Genomic DNA, 10,275 nt, shown 5'->3' on the forward strand with positions numbered 1-10,275 from the left:
AGGGGTAATATAATAGCATGGAACAATCAAAAATTATAGATACGTTGGAGACGTATCAAGCATCCCCAAGCTTAATTCCTGCTCGTCCTCGAGTAGGTAAATGATAAAAAGAAATTTTTGATGTGGAATACTACCTAGCATAATTCTTAATGTAATTTTCTTTATTGTGGCATGAATGTTCAGATCCAAATGATTCAAAATAAAAGTTCGTATTGATAAAAGAAATAGTAACACTTCAAGCATACTAATCAAAGTAATCATGTCTTCTCAAAATAACATGGAAAAAGAAAGTCCATCCCTACAAATTCATATAGTTAGGCTATGCTTCATTTTCGTCACACAAAGATGTTCCCAACTTCTATACCCCCGATGACAAGCCAAGCAATTGTTTCATACTTAAATAATCTCAAACTTTTTCAACCTTCACGCAATACATGAGCGTGAGCCATGGATATAGCACTATGGGTGGAATAGAATATGATGATGGGGATTGTGTGGAGAAGACAAAAAAACAGAAAGTCTCACATTGACGAGGGTAATCAACGGGCTATGGAGATGCCCATCAATTGATGTTAACATGAGGAGTAGGGATTGCCATGCAACGGATGCACTAGAGCTACAAATGAATGCTCAACAAAAGAAAATTAGTGGGTGTGCATCCAACTTGCTTGCTCACGAAGACCTAGGGCATTTGAGGAAGCCCGTCGTAGGAATATACAAGCCAAGTTCTATAATAAAAAATTCCCACTAGTATGAAAAAGACAAACTATGAGACTCACTAAATGAAAAACATGGTGCTACTTTGAAGCACAAAAATATGAGACTCACTACATGAAGAACAAGGTGCTACTTTGAAGCACAAGTGTGGAAAAGAGATAGTAACATTGCCCTTTTTATTTATTTTATTTTTTTCCTTTTTCTTTTTCCTTTTTTTTCTTTTTTCTTTTTCTTTTTTTGGGCCTTTTTTTGGCCTTTCTTCTTTTTTTCCTTTTTGGGCAATGTTCTAATAATGATGATCATCACACTTTCATTGATTACAACATATGAATTACAACTTGAAACTAGAACAAGATATGACTCTATAGGAATGCCTCCGGTGGTGTACCGGGATGGTGCAATGAATCAAGAGTGACATGTATGAAAAATAATGCATGGTGGCTTTGCCACAAATACGATGTCAACTACATGATCATGCAATGGCAATATGAGAAAAGTAATGTATGTCATGATGATGATGAACGGAACGGTGGAAAGTTGCATGGCAATATATCTCGGAATGGCTATGAAAATGCCATAATAGGTAGGTATGGTGGCTGCTTTGAGGAAGATATAAGGAGGTTTATGTGTGATAGAGCGTATCGTATCACGGGGTTTGGATGCACCGGCGAAGTTTGCACCAACTCTCAAGGTGAGAAAGGGCAATGCACGGTACCGAAAAGGCTAGCAATGATGGAAAGGTAAAAGTGCGTATAATCCATGGACTCAACATTAATCAAAAGAACTCATATAATTATTGCAAAAATTTAGAAGTCATCAAAAATCAAGTACTACGCGCATGCTCCTAGGGGGATAGATTGGTAGGAAAAGACCATCGCTCGTCCCTGACCGCCACTCATAAGGATGCACAAGCCAGGTACACTTTATGTTTCAAATTTGTTACACAACTTTAACCATATGTGCATGCTACGGGACTTGCTAACTTCAACACAAGCATTCTTTAAATTCATAATCACCCAACTAGCATGACTTTAATATCACTACCTCCATATCTCAAAACAATTATCAAGTATCAAATTGATCATAGCATCCAATTCACTTTCTATGATAGTTTTTATTATACCCAACTTGGATGCCTACCATTCTAGGACCAATTTTATAACCATAGCAAATACCATGCTGTTCTAAAAGACTCTCAAAAAGATATAAGTGAAGCATGAGAGACTAGAAATTTCTTCAAAATTAAGACACCACCGTGCTCTAAAAGATATAAGTGAAGCACTAGAGCAAAAACTATCAAGCTCAAAAGATATAAATGAAGCACATAGAGTATTCTAGCAAATTCTAATAAAATAGGCTTCTCCCAAAAGGTGTGTACAGCAAGGATGATTGTGGTAAACTAAAAAGCAAAGTCTAATATAATACACGACGCTCCAAGTAAAACACATATCATGTGGCGAATAAAAATATAGCTCCAAGTAAAGTTACCAATGAACAAAGACGAAAGAGGGGATGCCTTCCCGGGGCATCCCCAAGCTTAGGCTTTTGGCTATCCTTGAATATCTTGGGGTGCCTTGGGCATCCCCAAGTTTAGGCTCTTGCCACTCCTTATTCCAGTCCATAAAAGCTTTACCCAAAACTTGAAAACTTCACAACACAAAACTCAACAGAAAATCTTATAAGTGAAAGAAAACAAAACCACCACATAAGGTACTGCAATAAACTCATTCTTTATTTATTTTGGTGTTAAACCTACTGTATTCAAACTTCTCTATGATTTATAAACTATTTTACTAGCCATAGATGCATCAAAATAAGCAAACAACACACGAAAAATAGAATCTGTCAAAAACAGAATAGTCTGTAGCAATCTGTAACTAACGCAAACTTCTGAAACTCTAAAAATCCTACCAAAATAGGAAGTCCTGTACAATTTATCTATTGATCATAATCAAAAATAATCAACGCAAAATCACGTTCCAGTGATTTAACAAAACTAAATTGGTGCGCGCAAAGTTTCTGTTTTTTAGCAGAATCAAATCAACTATCATCATAGGTTATCCTATAGGTTTTACTTGGCACAAACACTAATTAAAAGATAAAAACACATCTAAACAGAAGGTAGATGCAAGATTTATTACTAAACAGGAGCAAAAACAAAAACATAAAGAAAAATTGGGTTGCCTCCCAACTTGCGCTATCGTTTAACGCCCCTAGCTAGGCATAAAAGCAAAGATAGATCTAACGAGTGCCTTCTTTGGCACTAAATTCATAATTAGCCCTCATGATAGATTCATAAGATAATTTGACTTTCTTTCTTGGAAAGTGCTCCATGCCTTTCTTTAATGGAAATTGGAATCTAATATTTCCTTCATATCAATAATCGCGCCAATCATTCTAAGGAAAGGTCTACCAAGAATAATAGGGCAAGAAAGATTGCAATCTATATCAAGAACGATAAAATCTACGGGCACCAAATTTTTATTTGCAACAATAATAATATCATTGATCCTTTCCATAGGCTTTTTAATGGTGGAATCCGCAAGGTGCAAATTTAACGAGCAATCATCAAGATCATGGAAATCTAGAATATCACATAAAGTTTTCGGAATTGTGGAAACACTAGCACCCAAATCACACAAAGCAAAACACTCATAATCTTTAATTCTAATCTTTATAGTAGGTTCCCACTCATCATTAAGTTTTCTAGGTATAGAAACTTCCAAATTAAGTTTTTCATCAAAAGATTGCATCAAGGCATCAACAATATGCTTGGTAAAAGCTTTGTTTTGACTATAAGCATGAGGGGAATTAACAACGGATTGAAACAAGGAAATACAACCTTTTAAAGAACAATTATCATAATCAAATTCCTTGAAATCCGAGATAGTAGGTTCAATGTTATTTGAAGTTGTGACCCCTCCAATCTCACTTTTACCAATTTTAGCATCAAGATCTAAAGACTCCGAATTCTTGGGACGCCTTCTAGGCAAAGTTGATTCATCATCAGTCCCATAATTATCAAAATTCATATTGCAAAACATAGATCTAATAGGAGACGCATCAATAACTTTAAGATCTTCATCATTATTTTCATGGAAACTAGAAGAACACGCTTTTATAAAGCTATCTTTCTTAGCACGCAATCTAGCGGTTCTTTCCTTACACTCATCAATGAAAATTCTCATTACTTTGAGAGACTCATTGATATCATGCTTAGGAGGAGAAGGTCTAATTTTAAGAGAATCAACATCAAGCGAAAGTCTAGCCAAATCATCAACTTTGAGAATTTTTTCTTCAAGCAAAGCATTAAAATTCTTTTGAGAAATCATAAATTCTTTCACACTATTCTCAAAATCAGAGCGCATCTTATTAAAATTACCATAAAAATTATTGTAGGAATTTCCATAATTATTAGAGGAATTACTTGGGAACGGTCTAGCATTAAAGTTTCTTCTATAAGCATTGTTTCCAAAACTATTCCTACCAACAAAATTCACATCCATAGATTCATTATTATTCTCAATCAAAGAAGACAAAGGCATATCATTGGGATCAAGAGTAGTATTTTTAGTAGTAAACAATTTCATAAGTTCATCCATCTTTCTACTCAAAACATTGATTTCTTCTATAACATGCACTTTTTTACTAGAAGATCTTTCGGTGTGCCATTGAGAATAATTAGCCATAATATTATCAAGAAGTTTTGTAGCATCTCCTAACATGATTTCCATAAACGTGCCTCCCGCGACCGAATCTAAGAGATTTCTAGAAGCAAAGTTCAAACCGGCATAAAATTTTTGTATAATCATCCATAAATTCAAACCATGAGTAGGGCAATTACGAAGCATCAATTTCATTCTTTGCCAAGATTGGGCAACATGCTCATGATCAAGTTGTTTAAAATTCATAATATCGTTCCTAAGAGTGATAATCTTAGCAGGAGGAAAATACTTAGAGATAAAAGCATCTTTGCACTTGTTCCAAGAATCAATACAATTTTTAGGCAAAGACGAAAACCAAACTTTAGCATGATCTCTAAGAGAAAACGGAAATAACTTCAATTTGACAATATTGTTATATGTATCTTTCTTTTTTTGCATATCACACAAATCAACAAAGTTGTTTAGATGAGTATCGACATCTTCACTAGGAAGGCCAGCGAATTGATCTTTCATAACAAGATTCAGCAAAGCAGTATTGATTTCACAAGACTCAACATCATTAAGAGGAGCAATAGGAGTACTAAGGAAATCATTATTATTGGTATTCGAGAAATCACACAATTTGGTATTATCTTGCGCCATGGCAACAAGTAATCCAACACACAAGCAAACAGAAAAAGGCAAGCGAGAGGAGAGGAGGAGATTGGGAAAGAGAGGCCGAATAAAACGGCAAGGGTGAAGTGGGGGAGAGGAAAACGAGAGGCAAAAGGCAAATAATGTAAATGCAAGGGAGATGGATTTGTGATGGGTACTTGGTATGTCTTGACTTGAGCGAAGACCTCCCCGGCAACGGCGCCGGAAATCCTTCTTGCTACATCTTGAGCTTGCGTTGGTTTTGCTCAAAGAGGAGAGGGTGATGCAGCAATAGTAGCGTAAGTATTTCCCTCAGTTTTTGAGAACCAAGGTATCAATTCAGTAGAAGGCTCCTCAAAAGTCCCACGCACCTACACAAACAAACTGAGAACTCACAACCAACGCGATAAAGGGGTTGTCAATCCCTTCACGGCCACTTGCGAAAGTGAGATCTGATAAAGATAGTATGATAAGATAAATATATTTTTGGTATTTTATAATATAGATGCAAAAAGTAAAGATGCAAATAAAAGTAGATTGGAAGCAAATATGATAAGAGATAGACCCGGGGGCCATAGGTTTCACTAGAGGCTTCTCTCGAGATAGCATAACTATTACGGTGGGTGAACAAATTACTGTTGAGCAATTGATAGAAAAGCGAATAATTATGAGATTATCTAGGCATGATCATGTATATAGGCATCACGTCCATAACAAGTAGACCGACTCCTGCCTGCATCTACTACTATTACTCCACACATCGACCGACTCCTGCCTGCATCTAGAGTATTAAGTTCATAAGAACAGAATAATGCCTTAAGCAAGATGACATGATGTAGAGGGATAAACTCATGCAATATGATATAAACCCCATCTTGTTATCCTCGATGGCAACAATACAATACGTGCCTTGCAACCCTTTCTGTCACTGGGTAAGGACACCGCAAGATTGAACCCAGAGCTAAACACTTCTCCTGTGGCAAGAAAGATCAATCTAGTAGGCCAAACCAAACTGATAATTCGAAGAGACTTGTAAAGATAACTCAATCATACATAAAATAATTCAGAGAAGATTCAAATATTATTCATAGATAAACTTGATCATAAACCCACAATTCATCAGATCTCGACAAACACACTGCAAAAAGAGATTACATCGAATAGATCTCCACAAGAGAGGGGGAGAACATTGTATTGAGATCCAAAAAGAGAGAAGAAGCCATCTAGCTAATAACTATGGACCCGTAGGTCTGTGGTAAACTACTCACAACTCATCAGAGGGGCAAGGATGTTGATGTAGAGGCCCTCCATAGTCAATTCCCCCTCCGGCAGAACGTCGGCGAAGGCTCCAAGATAGGATCTCGCGGATACAGAAGGTTACAATGGTGGAAATTGTGTTTCGTCTGCTCCCTGGATGTTTTCGGGGTACGTAGGTATATATAGGAGGAAGAAGTACGTCGGTGGACGCCCGAGGGGCCCACGAGACAGGGGGCGCCCTCCTATCTCGTGGGAGCCTCGGCTGCTTCTTGGCTTGCACTTCAAGTCCTCTGGATCACGTTCGTTCCAAAACTCACGCTCCCGAAGGTTTCATTCCGTTTGCACTTCGGTTGATATTCCTTTTTTTCGAAATACTGAAATAGGCAAAAAAAAGCAATACAGACTGGGCCTCCGGTTAGTAGGTTAGTCCCAAAAATGATATAAATGTGTAAAATAAAGCCCATAAACATCCAAAAGGGGTAATATAATAGCATGGAACAATCAAAAATTATAGATACGTTGGAGACGTATCAAGGCGTCCTGGCTCCAAGGCGCGTGGCCCCTGGGCGAGACCCACTGCCCCCAGCGCCCGTGCAGCAGGAAAGGAGTTGCCAAGAAGTCCCTCGCCCTCAAGAAGGCGCTCGTGTGCTTCCTGCACCGGTGCGTCATGATCGCGTTCCTGCTCCGGCGCGCCAAGACCCTGCGCTGCTCGTGGCGGCAGCGCGCGGAGACCCCCAGAATCAAGCCCTTCGTCGGCAAAGGCCCCCGGTGGCCACCGCAGGCTGTCGCGCCTTCACCGCCGAGCTGCGCAGCGTGGCCTGGCCGGGCAAGTTCAAGCCGAATCTGCCTCCTCGCTATACGGCACCGCTGACCCTGCTGAGTTCCTCCAGCTCTATGAGCTGGGCATTGAGGCGGCCAACGAGGAAAAAAAAGTCATGGCGAACTGGTTTCCCATGGCGCTCAAGGATGGTGCCCGCACCTGGTTCCTGAACCTGCCTTCCAGCACGATCTCCTCTTGGGACGAGATGCGTAGCCGCTTCATCGCCAACTTCCAAGGCACTCGCGACTGGCCCCGGCCATGAGTGACTTGCACCGCATCAAGCAACAACCTGGAGAGACCCTGCAGAAGTACATTCAGCGCTTCAACAACGCTTGCCTCAAGATCCCCAGGGTGACTGAGGAGGCCATCATCTCAGCCTTCTCTGATGGCGTCCGCGACATCAAGATGAAGGAGGAACTGGCGATCCATGAAGACCTGTGCACATCTTTGGAGCTGTTCAACTTGGCGACCAAGTGCGCCAGGGCTGAGGAGGGGCTCCTCTCCCTCCTCGAGCTCCCAGCCGCTGACCCTGAAGAGAAGAATCCCAAGGCCAAGGACGTGAAGCGTAAAGGAGAAGTTGTGCTCGCAGCTGAGCCACACACCAAGCGCGGCAGAGATCAGCCGGAGTCATCCAAGGGCAGCCAATACTGCGTGTACCACGACCTCCACACTCACAACACCAACGAATGCCAAGAGCTCAGGGCCGTGCGAGATGGACGTGTCGGCCGACGCCCCGAGCGCAGCGATCAGGGCTACGACCGAGGAGGAGGAAGAGGTGGAGGACGATGGGATGATCGTGGCCCTCGTCAAGGGTGGCGTGACCGCCCTCGCGAGGACCGTTGGTAGGACCAGCCTCGGGAGGGGGCTTGGAAGGATCAGCCTCATGAGGATCGCCCGTAAGGCAACGCAGGCCTCCCTCCTCTGCCACCGCCGCCAAGGAGGAATGAGGACCAGCATTAGGATGAGGGGGCTGGGGGCTTCCAGGAGCCACGTGCTATCGCTTGCATCTTGGGCGGGGCTCAAGCCCTAGCCTCTCAGCGCATCTTCAAGCAGTTTGCTCGCGAGGTGAATGCAGTCCTCCCAAAGCTCGAGGCCTCGCGCCCTCTCAGGTGGTCCACATGCGCCATCACGTTCAGCTCAGCGGATCAGCTCAAGTGCGCAGCAATAGACGGGGTTCTCCCGATGCTCTGTTCCCCAGTCATCAGCAATGTACAGGTCACCAGGACCCTCATCGATGGTGGCGCGGGGCTCAATGTTCTGTCTGTTGAGACGTTCAACAATCTCCAAGTGCCATATGATCAGCTTCAGCCAACCAACCCTTTCTCAGGAGTCACTGATGGTTCTACCACCCCGATAGGGCAGGTCCGCCTCCCGGTCACCTTCGGACAGCGCAAAAACTATCGTACTAAGCTCATCGACTTCGACGTTGCCCACATTCGCCTGCCGTATAACGCCATCCTCGGGTATCCAGCCCTAACCAAGTTCATGGCAGTGACTCACCATGGCTACAACGTCCTCAAGATGCCAGGAAGCGGCGGAGTCATCACAGCCCCCCGTGAGGAAAAGGATGCAGTGTGTTCTCTCGAGCGTGCCTTCCAGGCCGCGTCAATTGAAGACCCAGATTGTAAAAGCAGGAGCCTTCCCGAGGCAGTTCCCAAGAAGAAGAAGACATCACCTGGTCCGAGCCCTCAGGAGGCAGGCACCTCCAGTGGCACGGCGCTAGGGTCCGCGCCCGTTCAAGGGACGCCTCCCTCTGTCGCATAGGAAGGTGCGCCCGGCGCCCTCCTTGGGCAAAGCTCGGGGGCTCTCTCCTGGAGGGCCACTGACTTTGCCCAGATCTTGAGGGAGGCGCTCGGGCACCACTTGGAGGCGTGCCATACGGCACATTTTCCTCGGGAAGGTACAAAGCAAGGAAGGTCCCACCCTCAGGAGTTCATCACTAAAACCACCCAGGAGCTACAGGAGTCAAAAGTCATGCGCGGCAGCCGCCGCTTACTTGCCGTAGCTCCCCATCCAGGCGAGGATGGTGGGCTGCGCATCTGCATCGACGTACCGGGGCTCAACCGAGCCGCGTCTCAGGAACGCCTCTGGCCTTCGCGCGTGGGACGTTGCGAGGGTCCGCCTCACGGCTACGTTCGCATGCCTCTCGGCCTGCCGAACGCGGCCGCTACTCATCAGCGCCTGGTGCGGAGCATTCTGGAGGCTTAGGAGGTCAGGCGCAGTGCGGTCCTGGCAGAGATGGAGATGGTCCTCGAGGAGCTGCCTAGGCCCCTGGAGCCTCCCGAGGCTCAGGGCCCTGGGGGCTCGTGAGGGTCGGCTTCCTCACCGCGCGTCGTCAGCTACTCCAACACTCCTTCGTTTCCAACGGTATCAGGTGACATCTTTCAAGTTCCATTTCAACTGGGAGCACCCCCAGGGCTGCATCATTCCCGGGTCGCGTGGGTCCATCCCTGCGGCATGTATCTTTTTCGTATGTCTTCAGTTTACCTTGCTGGGGGCGCCCCTCGGGCTGCATTATCCTCAAGCCGCTCGGGCCTGGCCCAGTGGCGTGTATCTTTCTCGCGTCTATCAAAGTTGATTTGTTCCTTCATGATTAACCTGCTTGGGACAATCTCCTGCTCGATTGACACCTACCTCTGGAGCTGCTCGCTCTCGCACGGCGCTTGCGCATGGGTCCGTCCCTGCAACACCGACAAATCTAAGTGGTCGAGCTCTGGCCGTGGCAGCCCCGCATAGCGCTACCTCACCAGGCCCTCAGTGCCTCAATCACTCCCTCGGAGCAACCAATGGGTGGCTGGCAACCGTAATGGCATCCCTTGTTTTCCTCATATTGGTGTACAGGATCCTCCTAATAAGTAGCACGGTGGGCATCGTGAGCCCCCTCTCCCTCTCTCCTGTGCAATCCGCTCGCACGTTAAAAGGGGGGCACCTGAGCATCGCGACTCATGGGCCCTTACTGGCTCTCCAACCCTCACTCCCCGGCCTTGACCCACGGCATCGTGACCTGTCATACCAGCGGCGGCTGAGCTCGCTCGAGGGCCAGGACTTGAGGACGTAGAGCATAAAGGAAAGTGCGGGGAAGAGGGGAGAGGCTCACGAGTACCCAACCCAGTGACACCCCTGCTGCCGGCATGCGGGCCGGGCACCTCGCCGGATAACAGCTCCAAACCCGCAAGATAAGTC

Source organism: Triticum aestivum, chromosome 2B, assembly GCF_018294505.1.
Source record: "Triticum aestivum cultivar Chinese Spring chromosome 2B, IWGSC CS RefSeq v2.1, whole genome shotgun sequence".
In the NCBI taxonomy this organism is placed as follows: domain Eukaryota; kingdom Viridiplantae; phylum Streptophyta; class Magnoliopsida; order Poales; family Poaceae; genus Triticum; species Triticum aestivum.